This window comes from Dermacentor andersoni, chromosome 7, assembly GCF_023375885.2.
Source record: "Dermacentor andersoni chromosome 7, qqDerAnde1_hic_scaffold, whole genome shotgun sequence".
Lineage (NCBI taxonomy): Eukaryota > Metazoa > Arthropoda > Arachnida > Ixodida > Ixodidae > Dermacentor > Dermacentor andersoni.
The window spans coordinates 153,492,812-153,500,873 of record NC_092820.1 but is presented as its reverse complement, the minus strand read 5'-3'; positions in this window follow the sequence as shown (position 1 = coordinate 153,500,873).

Sequence of the window (8,062 nt, the reverse complement as noted above, 5' to 3'; positions counted from 1 at the left end):
TATAGGCAGTAAGGGTAAAAGCAAACGAATTCAGGCTGGTACTTGCAAACAAATATGCAGCCTTAGAAACGAGAGATGAAAATGACATAAAGGTAATGAATGAAACCGTAACTAGGCTGGCTTCAGAGGCAGAAACTGAAGTGCGAGGTAAGGCACTAAGGCAACCAGCTGTCAAGCTCCACCAAGTAACAAATGACCTAATAAAGAAACGACAAAGATTAAAAGTGTCCAACTCAAGAGATAAGATAGAATTCGCGGAACTGTCAAAAAGTTTTCGCCTGTCACAAGGCGAAAATAAGTGATAGTCGAAACTATAACGTGAGAAAGAGTAAAGAAGCCGTAAAAAATGAACACATCCTCAAATTTGCGAAAAAGAAACTTCGCCTAGGACAAACCAAAGTGTATGCACTGAAAGATAAGCACGGCAATATCATTAGTAATCTCCAAGGTGAAGTAAAAGCAGCGGAAGAATTTTGTTCTGACCTGTATAGTACCCAAAGAAGTCAGGATACCTCCATCTGAAACAGTAATGAACAGGATACAGAAAGTCCTCCTATAACTAGCGATGAGGTCAGCTGGGCCTTGCAAGGCATGAAACCAGGAAGAGTGGCAGAAGATGGAATAACAGTCGAATAACTGGCGGCTCTCTTTACGAAGTATCCATCGACTGCAAGGTTCCCAGAAAACTGGACGAATGCAAATGTTATACTAATCCACAAAAAGGGAAACGTTAAACAATTGAAAAATTATAGGCCCATTAGCTTACTTCCATTGTTATATAAAATATTCACCAGGATAATTTCCAATAAAATAAAGGCAACACTGGACTTTAGCCAACCAAGGTAAAAGGCTGGCTTTAGGAAAGGATACTCTACAATGAATCACATCCACGTCATTACTCAGGTTATCGAGAAATCCGCAGAGTACAATAAGCCTCTCTATATGGCTTTCATTGATTACGAAAAAGCATTTGATTCAGTAGAGATACCAGCAGTCATAGAGGCATTGCGTAATCAAGGAGTACCGACTGCGTACGTAAATACCCTGGAAAATACCTACAGAGATTCCACAGCCACCTTAATTCTACGCAAGAAAAGTAGGAAGATACCTATAAAGAAAGGGGTCAGACAAGGAGACACAATCTCTCCAACGCTATTCACTGCGTGCTTGGAAGAAGTATTTAAGCTATTCAACTGGGAAGGTTTAGGAGTAAGGATCGATGGCGAATACCTCAGCAACCTTCGGTTTGCCGATGACATTGTTCTATTCAGCAAAACTGCGGACGAGTTACAACAAATGATGGAGGACCTTAACAGGGAGAGTGTAAGAGCGGGGTTGAAGATTAACATGGAAGAAGACAAAGATAATAATAAATACCCGGGCAAGACAACAAGAGTTCAAGATCGCGTCAGCCTCTAGAATCTATGAAGGAGTTCGTTTACCTTGGTCAACTAATCACAGGGAACCCTGACCATGAGAAGAAAATTCATAAAAGAATGAAAATGGGTTGGATCGCATACGGCAGACATCGTGAGCTCCAGACTGGGAGCTTACCGTTATCATTGAAAAGAAAGGTATACAATCAGTGCATTTACCTGTGCTCACATATGGGACAGGGACTTGAGACTGACAAAGAAGCTTGAGAACAAGTTAAGGACCGCACAAAAAGCGACGGAACGAAGAATGTTAGGCATAACGTTAAGAGACAGTGGTTTGGATCAGACAGTAAACGGGTATAGCCGATATTCTAATTGACATTAAGAGAAAAAAAGATGCAGATCCCACGCACTGTGGGAATTGATGTAAGCGAAGGTTTGTCTGCTGTTTGCGTTCATTGACATTATTTGGCGGTGATATATCGACTGCATACGACAGTCGTGACGGGATGTTAGTTAATTCGGGTCTAATGGCGCAAAGCGGCTAAGACCGTGCTGCGCCAGCCACAAAATATTAAGAAATTGAATGTAAAAGCAGCGAAAGCTACGTTACATTATAGTCTGTGGAAAACACCTGTTTCATCTAAAAAAACTCAACAAATCAGTGAAAAGCACTGGCAGAGCATCTCCCAGTGTTGAGGTGAGGTGCAAAGCTTTGAGGTAAGTGTGACACCTTCCTTTTTGCTTCATAAAAGGAGATCATTTTAATAGTTATAGAGATTCTGTAAAAGCTTGCGTCTGTGTGTTTCCGCATATGGACATGTCATAATAATGTGTATTACTGTAAGTGGTTCATGGCACTTCTTAGAAGTGAAGGTTTTCGTTTTGAAGTAGAAGATTGTGCGTCAGGTGTGTATGCCCAATTCATAGTCGCCATAGGGTAACCTCATAGAAGCGTTGCTGGTGACTGCACGACTTCCAGTCGCCAAGCAATGATCTTATTGAGTGTAATGTAATTTGGGCAAGAGTTCCATTCTTGTTGCCCCTTTGATGCCAGGGCCTTATGAATCGCTCAAATACTGTCTTTCTATGGAAGCGTTGTGCGCGTTATGCCTTTGTGCGCTGCCATGAACGCACATCTATCTGCTCCTTCATTCCCTTGTATGCCCACATGGCTTGGGACCCAGCAGAATCTTGTGGTTCTTCAGTAAATATTATAGGCCACCATGTTTAGGATGTCACCAAGCAGGGGTTCAAACGCGTAGTTAAGGTTGAGCTCTGAGTGGGTTCAGCCAATCGGTATATATGATAGCATTCATCTGTTTGTCGGTGGTAATTTTTTTACTGTCGTGCCTCTCGCATAAGCTTCGGCGGTAAAGACTGAAGAAATATGAACCCTGAGTTCCACAAAGAGCGGCGGGCGGCGAGGGCCAAGGCGCTCATTGATCTCCATGCCAAAGACAGGGGTGCCGTGTTTGTGGACGCGGCAGAGTATCCATATGACAGAAAGGCATTCGCCGCTGCAGTCGTCGGGGCATCGACCGGTGCAACGAGAACCGCGGCGAGTGCGCAGACTCGAGGGGCGCATCAAGCCGAGGAGGTGGCCATTGCTCTGGCCATCGCCGACCCCGAGTGCACGACTGTGCTCTGTGATTCTAGGACGGCAGTGAAAAATTACGCCAGAGCAAGGGTGTGTGGTGAAGCCACGCGTGTGCTGCGTGTGGTCGATCTCGTGGAGTGAAAGTCGGTGTGTGGTGATAAAGTGGTTTCCGGCCCACATGAGCAGGGATGTGTCGGATGGCGGCAACGCTAACCACAACGAGACGGCGAACGCGGCGGCGCGAGGACTAACCAACCGTGCCGCTGCTACTACAGCCGACCCGTCGTGGTGGTGGGAAACCAAGGACGAAATAAAACCGCCTCCCGTAAGGAGGCGGTTTTATATCGACAACTTCAAACGTGGTCGTTATTCACCCCGGTGCTGATGAGGCGCGTGTGTCCAAGTGTTTATGAAAGTGATCTGTGTTGTGTGTGCCGAAAGGAAAGAGCCACTGCAGCTCACATCCTTTGGGACTGTGCTAAGAATCCGCATGAAGCTGCAACGATAACAACGATCCCTCCGCGGCTCGAGGCCGCAACGAGGTGCTATGACCGAGATGACCAAACCCAGGCCGTCCAGCAGATCTCGGCGACCCTCGAAAGGCAATGACCGAGCGAAACCGGAGGGAGGCTGCCACCCCAAAAGAGGGGCAGGCGCGGTCGACCAAAGGGAATAGTGCGGCCGCGGCCGAAGTAGAGGCGCCACACGGCGCGAAGACGTCATGGCCGCGTCACAGTAACGCCTCCCTAACAGGGGAAGGCTAACCGTTCTGCAGGCGTTCACAACAAAGTTTCTTCACTCATCCGAATGCTATTTTCCCAATTTTTCTTTATGATTCCGAAACCTACGTATTCTTGTGTTTTAGAGCCATCAGTGTAAATTCCGTGTAATATTTATATTTTTCTTGTATAACTCGGAACTCTTGTATTATTTGTTCTTGTGGAATGTCTTTTTTCAGACGTGTTAGTGTCCAGTCAGATGCACTCTAAAAAAAGTTTACACCCTTTGGGGTGTATATTTGGCACCCAACAGTAATCGTCATCTGTCTTGCCCACATTTGCTTTCTTGAAAACGCTGCGCTCATGACTTTCCTATCGAGAATGCTCTGTCATGCTGAGAACGCGCATGCCGTTCGTGACTTGGAAGTGCCGGGCTCGCAGCGTTAAAGAAAAGAAATGCAGGCAAGACAGATGACGATCATTGTTGTGTGGCAAATATACACTCCAAAGGGTGTAACTGTTTTTAGAGTGCAGAGTGCCACTGTGTAAAATTGCACCACGCGGGCAATCTTGGTAACCTTTCAGCAACCTGGAGGACCTCATGAGGAACATCATAAGATTTACAGTATTCTTCGTGTCGTAAGATAAGAAACCGAATCATGTTCAGTTTATTTGTGTAGTGTACCCATGGTTTGCACTGTTTACGTTGTTGTAGTATATATATGTTGTGGTGGATGACCGAATTCTCAGTACATAGCAAAGTGTAAGTAGTGCTCTGCGGTGCTGTAAGGAAGGCTCATTGCAGTCAACATCTAAGCTTTGTACATGCGATGTTCTGTAGGCACAGGTCTCCAGTTGTAGACCGAGATTATGAACTGGATCAAGTCGCTTAATGTAGGACTGCTTACCTGCACGATAAACTACACTACCGTAGTTGAGGATGCTACGCACAAAGGAGCTGTATACACGTAGTGGACATGTTCGGTAAGATCCCCAGTGCTTGTGTGACAAATCCTTGAGAATATTTAGTGCTTTATTTGCTTTAATTTTAGTTTTGTTAATGTGGGCCAGGAACTTCAGTTTTGTGTCGAAAGCTGCTCTTAAAACTTTGTAGTCTTCTTTGGCCGGCAGCGTTGTACCAGCCAAAGTGAACTGGATTGCAGTGTAACTCTCGCTTCTGGGAAAAGCGAACTGTAACAGTTTTGTATGTTGAAAAACGGAAACCATTTTTGTCAGCCCACTGCGGAAGATTATCTATAGTTATTTGTAGTCTTTCGCAGGTGGGTAGATTTGAGGCGTGGCAAGGCACTTGCAAATCGTCGACATATATTGAGTACATAACAGAGGATGGCATGATCTTAACAGAGTTCATTTTAACTATGTAGAATGTCGGGCTCAGAATACAACCTTGTAGAACAACTTTTTCTTGTGTGAATCTGTGTGAAAGTATTGTGCCTCGACGTACTTGAAATGTTCAGTTTGACATGAAATCACATAGACAATTTAGTATTCTGCCGTGAATTCCTAGGGTCAGCCAGGTCTCTCAAAATTCCATATCATCACGTAGTATCATACGCCTTTCCTAAAAAAAACACGAGAGACAGTGTTGTTTGTGTAGAAACGCGCCACGTATTTCATGCTCTAGTGCCGCGAGATGGTCAGTGGTGGAGCAGCCCTTTTTGTACCCGCACTGGTGCATGTCTATTAGGCTTCTTGTTTCAAGGATGAATGTCAGTCTTATGTTTATGATGCTCTCATAGGATTTGGCTAGACAACTTGTTAGTGCAATGGGTCTGTAGCTGTTTAGGGATACTGCGATTTACTAGATTTTAGAAAAGGTACCACTACTGCATTTTTCCAATTTGCAGGTGTTACCCTGACTCCCATACTTTGTTGAAAAATTTAAGTGCCTCTACCGATGCTTGAGATAGGTGTGCCGGCATTGGGTAGTGGACACAGTGAAGACCTGTTCCCGTTTTTTACCGGCAAAAGGAACTCTGTTCAGTTCATGTATTGTGAGGGTGTTAATACACATTTCATTTGAAGCTCCAGTGATAGGCAGTCTCTGTTTCTCTGCCAACTTTTTGTATTTTATGAATGTATTTCAGTAGCTTGCTGAGCTGGAGGTGTTGGAAAAGTGTTCGCCTAATAAGTTGGCCTGGTCCTGTAGCATTGCTTGTGTCCCTGGACATGTAAGTAGTGGTATTGTGTATGATGAGTACTCTCCTCTAAACTTCCTCATCTGCTCTCATTCGTTTTGATGTGACCGTGCTATTTCAGGATAAGTATGTTTGTCATGATGATTTCTCTGGCTGTCTTCGAACAAAACATGCTTTGGCTTTGTCCTCTTTCGGGCCTTATTTTATTCTTTTTTAGCTTCGGTACACTCCTTTGTCCACCAGGGTTTTAGCTTCTTGCGCACAATACCGTATGACTGGGGTATCGCCTTTTCTACCGGTGGGATCATGAACTCAGTGAGTTTTTGATAAGTTCGTGAAGGTTTGTCCTGGCGAAGAGACATTTTCCAGTTTCGCGTGCTCCATAAAAATCGGACAGTTAGCGAGCTTTAATTTCCATCGGCGTGGCCTAGTGCTTAAGGTTGGCGGTGATAAGAGTTTTATGACTTCGGGTAAGTGATCACTACTATATGACGTGTCGAGGGCATCCCATTTAAGATCATTAAAATTAGCTGGGGAACAAAAAGCTAAATCAAAACAACTAAATGTGCGGGAAGTTGGTGAAAGGTAGGTCGGTACGCCTGCATTTAAAAGGCAGATGTCACTGGATACAATAAAATCTTCAACCAGCTGTCCTCGTTGGTCAGTTTTGATACGGCCCCAAAGAGTACAATAAGCATTAAAATACCCTACTAAAACAAATGGCTGCGGTAATTGATTCGTTCAATTTTCTAAGTGTTTAGTAGTAAAATGGGTTTGGGGTGGAATATACAGTGAGCAAATGATGATAGTTTTTTGGGACAGAATGGTAATAGCTACGGCCTCGAAAGATGCATTCAATTAGACATTTCGGGTACGAGTGCCGCCCTGCACGACTATAGCGATTCCTCCTGTCAAGCGGCTGGAGTGTGCGCGATCCGTTCGGACAACGGTGAAACCTTTAAGCAGTTGACTATATTTAGCGCCTAAGTTTGTCTCCTGTAGGCAAAATGCGATGGACGGGAACTTATTTATTAAGTCATTAACGTCACTTAAATTGTGAATCAGTCCTCTGCAATTCCAGTGTATGACTAAAGCCAAACTGATTGAATGGAGGATGTTAATTTATATGTATTTACTCCACAATTGTAGGCGACATGAGTTAAAGGAAATGTGTTAAAGGTTACAGAACGGTAACCGTTCAGGTTACCCTTCCCTTCGTTGGCGCAGTTACTACGAGCTTATCTTTCTTAGCGTGCTCTAGAAAGCGCTGATCTTTTGGCGTCGATGAGGCCGGGATTTTCGCGTCGACCTCCATAGCCTTCTCCGAGGCGCTGGATGATCGAGAACCAGGTACTGAGACGCGCGTCCTAGGCCTTCGAGTTCGGGTTAGCCTAGGGCTCTGCAAAACCGCGGTCTGCAGATCCGTCTTTGATGATAATGGAGCAGCACTGGCTGCTGCCACCGAGGGGCCTGATGGAATTACTACTGGGCCAGTGTCTGTTGTCCTTGTAGACCCCCGAGGTCACTGTGGCACTGCCCCCTGCCGCGCCGCACTGGCATAGGTTGTTTGAGCTAAGTGTGATACCTTCTTTATTGCTTCATAACAGATTTTTTCTTTCACCATGAGTACAATTATCTCTTTCATTCTTCCAGCAAGGACAAGGATGGTGAATGCGCGGGATGATCTCCTTTGCAGTTTGTACCGTGTAGCGGTGCAATGCAGTTGTCTGCTTGATGATCATTGGCACTGCACTTTGCACATGTCGGTTTACCTCTGCTTGATTGTGATACATGTCCGAACCTCTGGCACTTGGAACACCACTTCGGGTTTGGGATATATGGTCTCAAGTTGATTTTCACATACCCTGCATCAAGTGAACTAGGCACAATAGTGGTATGAAAGGCATGACGTGTTTAGTTGGGATTTGTTCGTCATTTCTTCGGAGACTTATTCTTTGGACCTTGATTACATTTTCTTCTTGGAAACCTTCCAGGAGCTCTTCATCGCTCAGGATCAAGAAATACTCTGATATCCCACCCCAGCTTGTGTTCAGAGAACCGTGGGCTGAGATTGTGGCTTTGATGTCACCGACACTGGTGAGATTAGCCCGCTTTTTTACTTGGCCATTGGTTTTCAGTTCGAGGAGGAGGTCCCCGCTTGACATATTTGAGGCCTTACATCAATGTACTTATGTGGTAAATAAACTT